At 43.5% G+C, this 15,944-nt stretch overlaps 1 protein-coding gene across 2 annotated transcripts in view; it reads right to left on the reverse strand.

The window, feature by feature from the left end:
• Positions 1-15,944, reverse strand: part of ELOVL5 (ELOVL fatty acid elongase 5) — a 38,829-nt gene that overhangs the window by 20,006 nt on the left and 2,879 nt on the right. Inside the window, exon 1 of one of the 2 annotated variants that reach the window (XM_052809940.1) lies at positions 15,436-15,454. The exons of the other annotated variant lie outside the window; for it this stretch is intronic. The gene's annotated coding sequence lies outside the window, so the exon portion shown is untranslated. Of the gene's footprint in view, positions 1-15,435; positions 15,455-15,944 lie in introns of those variants that run through there. 2 annotated transcript variants of the gene reach the window in all.

Raw genomic sequence — 15,944 nt, forward strand, 5'->3', positions numbered from 1 at the left:
GCCAACAGCCACACAACATTAAACACTGCTTCAACAGCAGCAACTACAAGGGTTCTTTTTTAATTAGAATAGTTTCCCAATTCAGAGGAACATCGACTCCCAGAAAAATTAAACCAGTGGCCATTTGAAACACTGTAATCAGCATGTTTCCTAATACTGAAAGTAAGCAAATTCTGTGGCTGACCACATACATGAGCAGATAGCTAGCAACGCTCCCTTACCTAGAAGTCATCCCACAGCAAGGCACGCTATTCATAGATTCATGGAATAGTTCGGGTTGGAAGGGACCTTTCAAGGTCATCTAGTCCAACCCCTCTGCCATGAGCAGGGACACCTTCAACTAGATCAGGTTGCTCAGAGCCCCGTCCAGCCCGAGCTTGAACGTTTCCAGGGATGGGGCACCTACCACCTCTCTGGGCAACCTGTGCCAGCGTTTCACCACCCTCATTGTAAAAGATTTCTTCCTTATGTCTAGTCTAAATCTACCCTCTTTTGGTTTAAAACCATTACCCCTCGTCCTATCACAACAGGCACTACTAAAATGTTTGTCCCCATCTTTCCTGTAGGTCCCCTTTAAGTGCTGAAAGGCTGCTATAAGGTCTCCCCGGAGCCTTCTCTTCTCCAGGCTGAACAGCCCCAACTCTCTTGGCTTATCTTAACAGGAGAGGTGTTCCAGCCCTCTGATCATTTTTGTGGCCTTCTCTGGACTCGCTCCAGTAGGTCCATGTCTTTCCTGTGCTGAGGGCTCCAGAGCTGGACGCAGGACCCCAGGTGGGCTCTCACCAGAGCGGGTTAGTGGGCCAGAATCCCCCCCCTCGACCTGCTGGCCGTGCTGCTTTGGATGCAGCCCAGGATACGGTTGGCTTTCTGGGCTGCAAGTGCACATTGCTGGCTTGTGTCCAGCTTTTCACCCACCAGTACCCCCAAGTCGTTCTCCTCAGGGCTGCTCTCAATCCCTTCACCCCCAGCCTGTATTGATACTGGGGGTTGCTCCAACCCATGTGCAAGACCTTGCACTTGGCCTTGTTGTTGAACCTTATGAGGTTCACATGGGCCCACTTCTCAAGCTTGTCCAGGTCCCTTCCCTCAGGCATGTCAACCGCACCGCTCAGCTTGGAGTCATCTGCAAACTTGCTGAGGTTGCACTCAATCCCACTGTCTATGTAACTGATGAAGAAGATATTAAACAGTACTGGTCCCAATACAGACCCCTGAGGGACTCATCACTGATCTCCATCTGGTCATTGAGCTGTTGACCACTATACTCGGGATGTGACCATCCAACCAGTTCCTCATCCACTGAACACTCCACCCACCTAATCCATATCTCTCCAATTTAGAGAGAAGGATGTTGTGGGGGACCATGTCAAAGGCCTTACAGAAGTCCAGATAGACGACATCCGTAGCCTTATTCGGTACCTACGGTCAGAAAAAAAAAAAAAAAAGAAAAAAAAAAAAAGACACAATTATGCCGCACACTGCACCTCTATATACACTAGTTATTTTTTCCTAACCTGCCTTTCTACAATGGACAGTAAAGAAATCATCCTCTCTGCTACCAAATTTTACCAGTGCAGTAAGGCCCCTGAACACCAGGGCAAGCTGGATCAGAGTCTGGAAGCACTCAGGCTTACAACCTGAAAGACACTTTACTCCTTCAAGTCCAAATATTTAATCCAGGGAAACGCATATCTGATGTTTTAAACAAAACAAAATTACTGGACTTCCAATTCTGCAACACAAACATAATGAAGGCTAGAGTCGCACCTTGCCCCAACAAGATTGAGCCCCACCATTAAAATATTACTTTTTCAAAAATCCTCTGGATTTAGATAGACAGGGTTTTTTTGGACATCCACAGAACATTTTGCATCCTTGGTCCACTTCTGGTGCTATAAGCTGGGACATGCACTATGCTCCAGTGGCCACTCATGTGTTTGGGCAGAAGAGGTAAGCTCTGCTCGGCCACTCAGTCCGGGCATGGATGGCCCTGGTGCTCCTCACTGTGGCAACCAAAAATACAGGCCAAAGGCTACACAGAAATGTGCTTTTCTTGCAGTATGTATTTTTAAAAATTAATTTATATTAGTTTTTCATACAGGCTACCAGCAGTGATAACCTGCTCTTCTAACGCACATCACTACTCTCTGAGGAAAGGGCTACTAAATACTGAAGTATTTCACCAGCTCCTGTCCTTCAAAGGAAATTCTCTCCTACGCTTTCCACAGAAAACATGTTCTGGGGGGTTTATGCCAAAAAGTGATTAAAATGTGACCAAGAATTCTTAAATGTTGTTTCTTGAGTTTCTTCTTGGAGTAACTTCAGTTTCCAAGTGCAAAGATAAGGCACGAAAATATAAAGGTTTGGCCCCTGTCCCATGCCACCCTCTTTAAGCAAACTGAACAGCAGCAACAAAACATTTTGGGCTGAAAGCTCAAAGCATTGGAAGCCTGCTCCCTTTCAGCAGGATCCTCCAGCTCTCACCCTGCTGCTCAAGAACTCCCTGAAACAACAGATCCCAGTTTCCACATTTAAGTACCTGAACTTGAGTTCCAAAAAAATCCCCAAAATAGGCATCTAAATAATCATGGTGGCTTCTCTGAGAGCAACACGCCGTCAGGCCTGGCTGCTCAGCCTTCTTGGAAAAGAGCCACTTCCTCTGTTCTTAAATTAGGACTTCGAAGCCTAATTTTAGGCACTTGATTTTGGAAATCTCTAATTGTCTTTTCTCGTTAAAATGATGTTTCCCAGTCCCTGCCACTGCAGAGGTGACTCCTCTTTTCCCTCCTCCAAAAGTACAAACTATCCCTCCTCCAAAAACACAATGATCAAGCTGCTGTTTGCTTTTGTAAATGTACTGGAATTGAAAATGCTCAGCTGCTTGAGAACTGGAAGACAGCACTGATAATCAAAGCTGTCAACCATTTTCTGTCCACTTTCCAAAGCTGCCCAGTTTCTCCTTTCTATTCCCAAGGTCTTAACTGCCCCTTGCACATATTCCCTTTGCCTTTCAACTTGCTGCCAACCCCAGATTCCCTTTTTTTGCCCTTTTTGAATACCTTCTTAGGTCCCAAGCATGCTTAACGATAGCATTAAAAAGTTTAGAATAAATCATAGACCATACTGATCTGAAAGTGCAAGTACATCTATTTTATGGGAAAACAGGTGAAGCATGAGGTGCTGCGGATTCTGCACTTTAGTTTTGTTAAAATGCAAGAAACTATTTTTAAACTTTATTTTGCAACTGTATCTCTAGCAAAGCAATGGAGATCTTTGGCCCACCTTGCATCAGTGGCAAATCCTCCAGCCTGCTGCTGACTCATAGGGACCCACAGTGCTGAGCTTTCACGCTCACCGGCAGTGCCAGTGTAAGGAAGTTTAGAAATAAATGATTTGTATAAAACTCAGGGAAGCATAAAAAATGCAGGACAAAGGAGAAGCTAGTCTCAAACAGTTTAACCTCAACAGTACTTCAAAGTGTTCGAAAATGCAGGGGGTAAAGGAAGACTTTGGCCAGTTAACTAGGGGGATGATTTCATGCCATTACTTTTCCTGTCATTCCACCCTCTCCAAATCCTTCAGTAATGATTACCTTCATACCTAAATACAGTTGTGGTAATTAAAGTATTTTACAGAACAGAAACAAATACAAGAAAGGATACTGCAAAATGGAGTAACTAATTGTGCTCAATACCCACTACCTCATTAAACCAGAATCTAATAATCTTCAGATAGGCGAGTTAAGACAAATCATAGGTCCTTGCAGTTTTCATGCACATTTTGAGCAGATCTAATCTAGCTCAAATTAGGATCTGAGCATCCTAGGATTAGGACATTCACATGCATTTCATCCCCTCGCAGTCAACAGCTCTTGCGGCACCACAGGATAACTTTAGCCAGAGAGAAAACACAGAGGGCGAAGGCCAAGCAGGAAGAGCTAGTTGGAAGCAACCACACAAATGCACCCATGGAAGTACTAAGAACTGGAGGAAAATGCTACACCACCGCCTCTCCATCCCAGAAGGATGCATCGAGCTACAAATAAGGATCTCTTGTGCTGCAAAGCCCCCCTTAGCAGCAGCAGATCTGGCATCCCTCAGCGCTACGGTAAAATGCTTTTTGCAACAGCATGCATTTTCCTGGAATAAAACATCTGAGGGGGTACCCTGTGCCCAGCCGCCACGCTGATACCCCAGCACCGCAATACTGGAAACTTCCTCACCGCTGCCAGCTTACAGCACGGTGCTGTTAGAGTAATAAAGTGCAGATTGCAAAAGTATTTACAGAAATAAAACAGGGAGGAAGAAAAGGCAAAGCACGCAGGTTTATTCAACTGCAGTGTTTGGAATAGCAGGCAATTATAAAATGCACAAGGACACTGCACAGACAACTCCTGGCTGGAGCTTAAAGAACTGGTTTGGGTTTTCGGTTTGTTTTTTTTTTTCTTAACGGGAAACAGAAGAGAGGATCTGTAGCAAACTAGGTTAGATGGAAACAGGGAGAATATGTACATGGCACAAGAGCTCCAAGTTGACTTTTTTGGAAGGAAAGCCAAAGCACAGCATTTGCTATATAGCTTTGCTCCAAAGCCCTCCTCCCCAAGCAATGTGTGAGTTTTTATTAGCAGCTACTGTTTTAATCTGAAGCTCTGTCTTTTTTCAAAGGCTGTGCTGATCATGCAATTGGGAAAACATTGCCAGCTGTAGCTCACAATGGCAAATTAGCTAGCGGAAGCCTGAGACGCTAAAGAGAGAGACCTGAGAAGATAAAGGAGTCAAAAGCTAAGGCCAGAATGCCATAAGGACTGCAGCTTTCATTTTGGGTCTCCTTTTTCTTATTCAAGTGCCACCTGCAAGAAGGTCTGAAAAACTCCTCCTCTCCCCTTTAATAAAGGGACTCCTCTAATCTCTGTTTGTGCACTTCACTCAAACCAACTTTTTATTTCCACAAGAGAAAAATAAGGGTGCAGTCCCCAAAGCCTATTTTAATGAGCCTTCTTGGTCAAAAGGCTGCGTTCTCCAACAACAGAGCTGATGAGACCACAGCCAACAGGTCTGAAGGACAGAGAAGCCCTGTCTTGCATGACAGTTCCTAACAGCAGAGTTCAAGAATACTGTATAGCTTCAACACAGTAAGCTTCAATTTATGAATTTTTTAAATGCCCACGTCTCATAATTTCATATTAAAATTTAAGAAGAAGTAGGTTAAAAAAAAAAAAAAAAAGAGAGTTACAAGTGGGGCCATCCTCCCACGTGAACCCTCATTTCCTCCAACACCCCAGAGCAGTGGCACCGAGTCTAAGCACTGAGTGAGCATCTGCCACCAGCCTGCCCCTTGCCCCTGCCAAAACCTTGCTGTGCCAAGGTCTGAACCCAGGGGACATCTCAAGAATAAAACTGAAAGTATAGGACACATCTATGATTCTTGGTTATCTTCTCTGCATTTATTACCTTGACATACAAAAGCTTGCTATCCAACCCATAAAAGCACCTGCAATTCTGCACATGTGAAACACCATACAAAGCAAGAAATGGATGTGTGCAGCTATCCAGTAAACAAGGTTTAGCTATAAAAGGGTTATCTGGGGTTCATGTGCTGACTAGATACAGCAACCCAATAAAAAGCTGAGAAATTAGAGGAAGATCATGAAAGCTGAGGGTGACAGTCACGAAGGTTATGCTACACTGTGCAAATCTGACTAGTACAGTGATAACAGCACACACAAAACCTGGACTGAGATGCCCTGCTGCAATGTGTAGCTACAACCCCTGTTTTCAGATGGGTAAACGATACCTTTTGGAGGATCACTTGAGCTTGGGAAACAGATCACACTGAAAAAGCACACACATAAGCCACCCTTAGGCAAGTTACAGTATGTTAAGTATTTATTTGCATGTTTACTTTAATTTCCAGTGAGCAGGGGGTAGTACCTGGAATGCTATGGGAAAAGTGAAATTCCCTGGTGGGCCATAACACAGAAAAAACCCCAACATGTAATACACTGAATTAGTTACATTCCTCAATAAAAGTGAATTTCTACCCTTCTACCTAAAGGAAGAAAAGACGCATACTGACACTGTAAATGCACACCACAGCTTGCCTTTCTCCTGTTTCTTCATACGGCCAGCCACCCTACGAGAAGTCAGTCTTAAAACTTTTCTATTTTCCTGCTGTACCCCCATGAGACATGAGTTAATCATGTACAGCTGCAGCTGCATCAATACTTGGTGCCTTCATTTTAAGATGCTAAACATCATGCCAGACAGTACTGTTCACTGTGTACAGTTGTACTACCAAAAAAAAAAGAGTCAGGCAAGTACAAATGACAGCTAGCTTTAAAGAGAAGAAAGTACCAAAAATGTTACTTTTCCCACCATTCAGAGAACTGAGAGAAATGAAGAAAAATGACTCCAGGTACAACTGTTATGCCATGGCATTGTGCTGCTCAGGACAAAACCCTGCTGCTAGGTGTTCTGTTAAACCCTCTGCCTTCAAAACAGTACAAAAATAATATGTTCATCATTCAGAAAAGCAACTGCCTTTGAAGATCTAATCTCCTTTCCAAAGGATAAAGGAGTTAACGCTATGTAAGGCAAGATTTTGATCCTTTTTTTCTTCCTGCCCAGGACTGACAAGCAGTACTGAGAATGAAGCCTACATGTCCTCATAAAAGGGCAGAAGAAGAGGAGACAGAAGATTTCTTACAGATGCATCAGTCAGATCATTTCTCCCCTTTCCCTTCTTGTACAACAGAGGCCCCTAGCACATCTGTAAACAAAGTGTTGCAAAAACCACACAGCCAGCTGATGGCATTTACGTTACAGAAGCTCAGGGCTGAAAAGCCTGGTGGGTCCTGAGCAGCTGAATGTCCTTACCTGTGCCAGACCCATGCCAAACCAACAGCTGCGGAGGATCAGCAAGTTTTGGGGTACCAAATCATCACTGCAACAAGGGTCCCTGAAAACAATGACTGACTCCTAGAGTGGTTAGAAAAGAAAGCATTTCTACCTGTACATTTCCTTGGTTTGATGTTGGCAGCATTTTCCTAAATGTTACTTCATCAGAAGACCCTGCTCCAGGATGCAACTACTGCAGTTTCTTGTATTTTATTCTTTGTTTTAAGGGGAGAAAGACCAACCAACCAATTAAAAGGAAATACTGTAGTGGTAAAGTTCGGTGTGATCTTATCACTGACTCCTTCTATGAGCTTTAAAAAGACTACTGGAGGAAAAAAACCCACACTGTCCACACATCTGGCAACTGCCAAGCTGTTTCATAACACAAAAAATACAGGCACCTGCAGAAGTCAGGCAGGGAATTCCAGCAAAATAAGTCTGTTTCCTCCAAAATTTAGCCACTCTTCTTTCATTAAGAGGCAACAGATTCCTGATGCAGTGGAAACATCACTGCCATTAAAATCTGTTCCAATGGAGGACCCAGCTAGACTGAACCCCAGCTTTGGTGCCAGGGTGCAGAACGTTTTACTACATTTGCTTCATACTTTCAAAAGCACCTGAGCGAAGGCAGGGTCAGTACTGTAATTTGCTATAATATATCTGCTTTAAATACAGGACAAACCAATACCCCCACAAGCAGCAGATAAGAAGGGTACCAGACAGGCAAGGGGTTACCAGATACGCCGCCTCTGCCTCGTCGCTTGCGCAAAGTCTCTCGAACAATGTCTTCGGCAACTTACTCGTTCCTAAAGATGAGAAGCTCCCCTCCATACAGGCATTTTTCCTGCTCACGCCTGTGACAGCTCATGCCCATGGGTAACCCTCAGGCTGACAGCCATCGCATCACCTCAGCCTTGCTCTAACTTCTCCATTCAGCCAGGTCCATAGCTATAAAACCATACCCAGGGCGTGTGGCATAACCAGAAGCAACCAAGAACAGATCTGACGCTGCTGCAAGGGGTGCTTTCATTCCTTCCCCATCCTCCACCCTGCCTGGGTGGAGGGAGGCACGGAAAAATTGAGGTAGCCCCAAAAAACCAGCCAAGCAAGAAGATCAGCTTTCAGCCGGGTCCAACCCTGAAATGTTCAGAATACAGAGGAGACAGATTTTAAGATGCATTACTATGCTTCTGTCTTGAAAACCTGCAGGACTAAGGGTGGTCTCAAGGCAGGTCAGATGTGAGAGGGCAAGACTCAAGGGGAAGGGGCAGAACGGTAACCATTGAGAGACCCAACAGATGGAGACCAAAAACAGATTTCTCCCAAAAAAAGGCAACTTGAATGCTTTATTCAATCTAAAGACAGCAAAAGTATTCCAATAGAAACACAGCTTATAAAAAGAAATACACAGAAAAAGATTGAAATAAAAAGCTAAGCAGATAGTGAATATGACTGAAAACTCTTACTACACACTGCTCAGCCTGAAGCTGAGTACCCTGAAGACAGAGGGGAAGTGCCTCCTTTAATTCTCAGCCTTAAAGCATGTTACACAATAAGAAACGATGATCAACAACCTTACCAGTGATATGAGACGCAAGTCGAGTGCAGTAGCCCAAGACTAAATTTCAATGAGAATTTTGATTTTCTGATAATACCAAACATTTTTTACACCCAGAGCTTAAAACTAATTATATGAGAAAAACAAACTGCTAGATAATTAGAAAATGATTTACACGTGGAAAATAAAAACTTTCTGCTTTACTACACTGCTTGCAGCAAAGTGACAACCTAACTTACTGTGTATTTTATAAGCGCTTATATTTTGCTGGGAGTGAGAGGTAGGAAAGAATTAATTTGTGTTTCATTTGCCACACTTGCAAAGCAACTCTTTAAACTCTGGGCAAAAGACAAGCTTTTTAGCCTCTACAGTAAAACTCTGTGCGCATCTATGATACGAATGGCAATATATTCAAAGTTGCTTAGCAGGCAAAACCAAACCTTTACATTGTGAGTGCATCTATTTCATATATGGTTTGTACAGACCGTGTAGGATACAGAACGATGCTTCAGGCAATGAAATCGCTTATTCATGTTGGCAGCTCTCTGAAGTTTCCCCCTCTGGCGTCTCACCACCACCATGGCTCTATTTTTACTGCATGCTAAAAGCAAAAAATGCTTTTGTGCAAAAAACCTCATGAACCAATTTTTCAAATATCAAAAGACAGTTCCAGTGGTTGGAGGTTATTTTTCCACAAAGTTTTTATCTCTCTGGAATACAAGTCCTCCACACAGATGTGTCATCTCTAAAATAAACAGCAGCAGAGGGACTCCTCATTTAAATAGACCTGTTAGTCTGAACCAGGGAAGCTAAATGCTCAAGTTCATGGCCTCACGCAGGAACTGGTACACAGTGGAGGAACAGAGAAAGGAAAAAAACCAAAAACCAACCAACCAGATTTGGTTAACATTCTGTTCTCACGTTAATGACTGACAGCTTAGGTGGGAATTTGGTAGGGGTCTTGGCAGAGCGATGCTGCTGTAAGGAGGGACATGTCAGAGCTGCCGATGGCTGATGTTCCTTCATTGGTTCAGCCCAAAACCCAGCCCTGCTCCTCTGTTCCGCAAAACAAGCTCCCAGGGCGTTGGGTGAATAAGCTTTTAAAAGGCAAAGCCTGAAAAACAGATACAGAGAGAAATATGAAAGTGAGAAGAGGAGCAGCAAGGAAAAACAAAGGGGGAAGAGGGCTGGAAAAGCCCTTAACTTCATTGCTAAGCTCCTTCACAGCGTGCAATTGGCAACTCACAGTCCCCGCCACTGTAGGTGCAAAGACGGTCATCTCCTCCCAAGGCCGTACATCTCTCCTTCAGAGGCAACACAGCACTAAAGGATGTAAAGCACTCACTCCAAGACGATCGTTTTTCACACACTGTAAATGGTTAAAATCTGGCGACATCCCTGTGTTCTCACCAAGTGTGTCCTACAGGACTCAAATCTGTATTTTAGCAGCTTCCTAAATGTGTATTTTAAGACACAAAGTCAATCCCCACAAATGCTTAGAAAACTAAACTGTGCTATATGCAACTGATACTCATGTCGGTGGAAATTCTGGATAACTTGGCAATTGCTCAACTAGAGTTTAGAGTTGAGTATCTTATCTAAACGAGCTTTGCACTGAATGTAGAAGGAATGAGCCAATTAGATGAACTTCAAAAAATGAGAGAAAAACCTTTGAAAACAACATTAGTGGTCCCTTCCTGTACCTTAATGCAACCACTTAGCAGTGGTGATAGAACAAGAAATCAATATAAAGAAGTACCAATGGATGTTATTTTTGTTCTGCAAGGCACAGCCAGACTTGCAGCCTGTTTTTTCTTGCTTCAAAGGGAGATGACTATTGTTTTGAAAGGGCAGAAGAAAGGGTAGGGAAGTTAGAGGTTCCAGGAACCTGTCAAGTAAAAGTAAAGGACCGAGTACGGCCTCTGGAGAACTACTCAGGAACCTGATGAAGGCTGCAAAACCAGAGGACAAGACTACAACCATTTAAGCTCTCACGACAAGTGGTCTGACACCTTCATTGGCTCTAAAAATGGCTTATGCCCATGCGCAATTTTTATCTATAAGCAAGTAGAGGCAGCAGCAGCAGCTCATGCATCAGCAGGGCAATGATCTACACTGAAACACAGTGGCCCTTCTGTGACTACCTGTATTATATCTTTTCTCATTTTTAACTGAACAGGCAAGGCTTGCCAAATGCAGTACTCCTTACTGACTTGCTTAGTGCTGTCTCTCTCCATCTCTATGTAATGGGTCTGCCACCCTATATATTGCTGGTGTCCCTCGCACGCACTTGAGTTTTCCTCTAGCCCTCACACTGCGTTTTAACCTCTTGCAGAAGGTGATGGGGACACCCACCCAAAATTTCCCAGCCCATGGTCGAGTCCAGCGGCTGGGGCCACGCAAGCCCAGCCACCTCTGCTCTAGCTGGAGCAAACGAGAGGCTGCAGAGGCGACTGTGGTGTAAGCTGCACCTTCTGGGTGGCACACAAGTCAGAATTCAATAAAATATGAAAAAACCTGCTCAAATCTTTTGCAAGAGGCTTTTCTGTTTAGGCCTGTTAAGGAAGCAGAGAAAAATCTGTAAGTAACCAGGCCTGCTGGACTAGCAGCTTATTTTCTGTCACTATCTCACATATGTTAATAAAACCCAGAAGATTCTGAACCGCATTACAAGTACAGGTATTTTCCCCATTAATGAGGCTTCACGTGTGCAATAAGTCAAGCTCACAAGACTAACGTAAAGCTTAACAACACGCCAAAAGGCCACTGTACATGAGTGAACTGAGGGAGAAATACATGATGCAAGGGATAAATGCATGAGCCTAATTTAGGACAAACAGCTGAGAGCTTGCACCAGTTCACAGGGTCTGTGATCAGCTAAGAGCAACTTCTCCATGCCAGTACTGCAAAAGAGAAATGAACCACCAAACCGGAATCAGATATTCACCATAAGCATCTGCTACCCTGCAATCCACATAACCGTATACATAAAAATGCAAGCACAACTAACTATCATTGTGTCCTTCAAAGACAAATCCAGATTCCTGTGCCTCTACCAACATTGTCCCGCAGCCACCACGTGAGGTCTTGCTCAAAAGCATGGGAGCAGCCACATGAATGAACTGAACATGTAGATGCTTTCTGGTAAGCACACGTGCCATGCACCCAAACTAGCATGCCCTTTGAACTTCAGCATGCAAAAAGGTTTCTCCAGTTTCTTTTTCTAAAGGGCAGGGCAATGTTAAACATCGGAGAATGTCATCCTCCTAACCAGTTAAAGTTTTAATTATTGTTATTTAAGTCAAAGGTTGTCCCTACTGTTTGGCTAGGAGATGATTCTCAAAATGATGACACAAAACATCAGCATTTTTAAAAGGCACCCAGGAGCAGGAGATAATCCTTCAGGAAAAGGTTAACAGAAGCTTTCTGATTAAATTACATGCACAGAAACAGCATGTCTAAGGGGAAGCCTATAAAGATTAAGGCATAAAGGTCTATAGTTCCCCAAGACTTCATCATCTCGAGTGAAACCAAACCTGAGGACACAGGACCAGCTCAAGAACTAGACCCCTATGTTCAGATCCCTGTGCTGACAATTGATAAAGTAGTGGCGAACGTACCAGCAGATTTCTTTTGCTCATTTCTAAGAGCTTCAAGACCTGATTTGATCTTCAAGACCTCTATCTGAATACTGATACCATGGTTTTAACTCAGTAGATGCAGAGAAGCTCCTCCACCAAGCTGCGGTCTGCTCCAAAAACACAACCATATGGCATCTAAGGGAAGAAGACATTTTCCCATAACTAGCACTTGCTAGGGGCTCTTTAGCCAACAAGGGCACAGCAGAAACATTGCCTTAATCCAAAATGCTTTCCAGCAAGTTTATAACAGCATAAAGTAAGGGGGGGGGGGGGGGGGGGAGGAGAAAAAAGAGCAAAATAGGCACCAATGCAAACTTGCATGCTTATGAATTAATTAGCTAAACATACGGCCTAAACCTTAAGACACTGAGAGGTATATTACGTTTAATAAGCTAAAACACATTATTCTGCAACTTACTACCTGTTAGTTTTCGTCTAACACTGGTAACATCCTTAAGAACCGTGACACCAACAGAAATGTCCATCAGCATGCATATACCTTAAAAGCTGGAGCGTTATTTGACATCAAGTCTACGTCCTTTGTTTTAGAGCAGAGAGCCTGAACTTGTGCATTGGAAGAAAGCAATTGCCCTCCAGTCACAGCAAAGACAGCTAGCAAGAAGACAAACAGTTTTCTCAAGGTCACAAGCAGGAGGGAGAGGAGTGCTTCCTAAGGGATAACAGAAGAGGAATAGTTAATTTGTTCAAATCACTGACCTGGTGTCTCAAAGGGTAGGGTTACCTAGGGATCAAAGAGCAGGGCAGAATTTGAAAATGCAGGGAAAAAACAAAAGTTTCCTCCACATTTGTTGTAGCTTTGCAAAAGCAAGTTTTGTCTCCTGTAAATGTTAGAGCAACTCAGTGCATTTAGTCATCACCCAAACCATCTCACTTGGCAGGCAAATGCTTGGTATGAAGCTTTGACACGGAGGTCAATTAAATCCAGACAACTTTAGCATAAACACAAGTTCATGGAAGGTTTTTGTATTTCTATCTGCTCAATATGCTGTTGGTCATCAACAAAGCTATCATTAACGAAGCATAACCTCTACAGCTAATAATGCTTAATAAGGCCATGCAAAATACCCAGATGCAAAGGGATGCTAAGACCAACTCTTAATTCACAGCACTGAGTTCAGCAGAAGTAGCATGATTCATTTGTTCTTGGAGAAGTGACAATTACACTTAGCAGCATGCATCTAAAATCTCTACACCTGGTGAAGGGATTTATTAGACTGCCATTGTGCTTTCTAAATGCTTGACGCTTTGTTTTTCATACGAATCCACCATTTCATCCAGGAAATTAAATAATCCTCCAACGCATCAAACACACCAGGAAAGTATTTACCGACCACATACTTTGGACAAGTTTGCTCTTGTGCTCTTGTTTACCCTGTAAGATGTAATGTGTCCTAAATGCAAAAACACAAATAGAGAAACCAAGGCAATAAATTTAGGAGATTAATTTTATTAAACAGATCTAGGGAGAGCCACTGAGTACACAGTCCACAGCAACTCTACAAGTTATCTCCACAGTAAGATTTGAGGCAGCACTTATTTGACCTGTCAATCAAAAAAAAAAAAAATCCATCCAGGTCACTGTTTGCAATACCTTTATCAAACAGAGATATAACTGCTGTTGGACACAGGGAACAAGCTTCAGCACCCTCGGGAACCCAGATATGAACCACTTTTACCGATCAGCACTTAGGAACTCCAGAGAGGTCAGCCGAAGCAATGCCCTCTTAACTGTATTGCTGCAATACTGAATTTAAACAGCCTTAGGAAAGGCCATAGTAAAGCAATTTGAACACTGAGTTTTTAAACAGACTAACTTCTGTGTAATTCATTGATTATCCTTTTCATTTGTCCTTGTGTGTGATCTTCCATCTAAGGGAAAAGTGTTTCTGATGCTAGCATGCATAAGCCACTTGGATTGTGGGAATCTTCTGCATTTTTAACACATTTAAGAATCACAAAACAAATTAGCAACTATATTGCACATGACAAAACAGCTACAGATTACAAGGATTATTGTCAGTTTTGTGAAGCATTTAGATGCACACAGGGAAGCGTGCTCTGACTGGCATGCAGTAAGCATCAATTTCTTAAGTCTGTTATGTAGTCAAACAGCCTTCAAAAGTGTGTGTTGCAACCTGGAAGAACATCATTTTGTACACTGTAAAAAGAGGAAAACAAGAGCATTCCTCTAAAGAGCTTAGGCCAACATCCCTAAAAGTATTCCTATGTTTAAACAGCTTTATAGATCTCACCCCATAAGACTAATTTTGGACACAGCAATGAAAAAAGGTAGCAAAAGTGGACTGAGATTAAGAGGACAAAATGAGCATGTTGTTCAGTTACGCAGGGGAGGTTATAGCAAACAGCACCATCACCTATACATGCCTCCACGACCTATACGAAGAGCTGCCAAATCTATGTGGAGCTTTAGGAGCTTTAACAGGCCACAGAGTTTGCTTGTGACCCACCTCAAGACAGCACACCACCCATGAGAGGAAAAAAACAAAACCCCAAGAAATAATAAGTGGAAGTATTTGTGGCTCTGCTCCTCAACAATGAAAAAGCATCCCTGCCTCTGTTTGTGAGCAGTCAGAGAACAAACCCTCAATGTCTGGAACAAAAAAACCACACCACCAAGAGCCCATTTGCTCCGCAAGGCTTTCCCAGTCCAAAGAGGAGCCTCTCCGGCACGACCCGTCCCAGGAGTCGACCCTGTGCACGGCATGGGAGCTCTGGCTTCTTGCCACCGCAGCAGAAACCCCCAGCCAGGCAGCAAGCAGAGCAGTGCCTAAGCCATCTCCTGTGCTGGCAGCAAGGTGACACCCAAAATGCCGCCGAGCCCACCCTCCTGCCTGATGGCTGCCCCCCATACCGCTCCTGCCCAGCCCACTGGGCAGCGGCAGGCAGGAGCAAGGATGAACACTCATTAGTGACACCCTTCTAGTGCTAGCTCCAAGAGGGACAGAGGGGACAACAGGACACAGAGGCACAAGGCTGTTTTAACATCGGACTGTATGCAATTGCTGTTTCTCTCCCAAAGATTTGTCTCGGGTGGGATGCAGACGGTGTTAACTGGGAGACTTGCTTCATCCGCCACAGAGCGAGGACTGCGGAGACCACTAGAAGACAGGCAGAAGATGAGCATTTTAACCTTGAAAGCAGCACCACCTTGATCTGTACAGGTGGGTTTTTTTCTGAGCTCAGCAGAAACAGAAGCGTTTGATGTTGCAATGTTTGCTGCCCCAGAAATGAGGAAGGTAAAGGAACGAGGTCAGCCCAGTACTTGAGAGCGTTTAACCAATTACCAACTGAATGTCACAAGGAATACGCTCCCCAAGGGAGAGCTCTGGATTGCTCTCAGCGCCAGGCTTTCCACCTGCGGCTGCCGGACTTGAGCACCAGGTCAACCTGAAATCCTAAAATATGGTCAGTTCCACCATCATTCCAAAAATCTGAATCTTCAAACATATTTCCAAAAATCTGCTACTAGCAAGTCGCAAAAGAACGAGAAATCAAAGGTGCTGCCCAGAGGCCTGATGGATTTACAGTATTATTTCCAATTTACTTTTTTTTTTCCCATTAATAGTATCTTCTCTAAGTTAATTCCTCTTGTAAACAACACAAAATGAAGGTGAGCAGGGAAAGAAGAGATTAGACCAGAGAATTCAAAATATTTTATTTCCACTCTGGCTGTACTAAAGGCAAGGAATGCAACAAGAGGAATTCTTGCTGAGAAATGTAAAGACAACATCAACTTACTAAAAATACTGCAATAAATATACCCAGAGACTGGTCAGACAGCACATAAACTAAGTATCCTTAATGATG

Source organism: Harpia harpyja, chromosome 15 (assembly GCF_026419915.1).
Source record: "Harpia harpyja isolate bHarHar1 chromosome 15, bHarHar1 primary haplotype, whole genome shotgun sequence".
NCBI lineage: Eukaryota > Metazoa > Chordata > Aves > Accipitriformes > Accipitridae > Harpia > Harpia harpyja.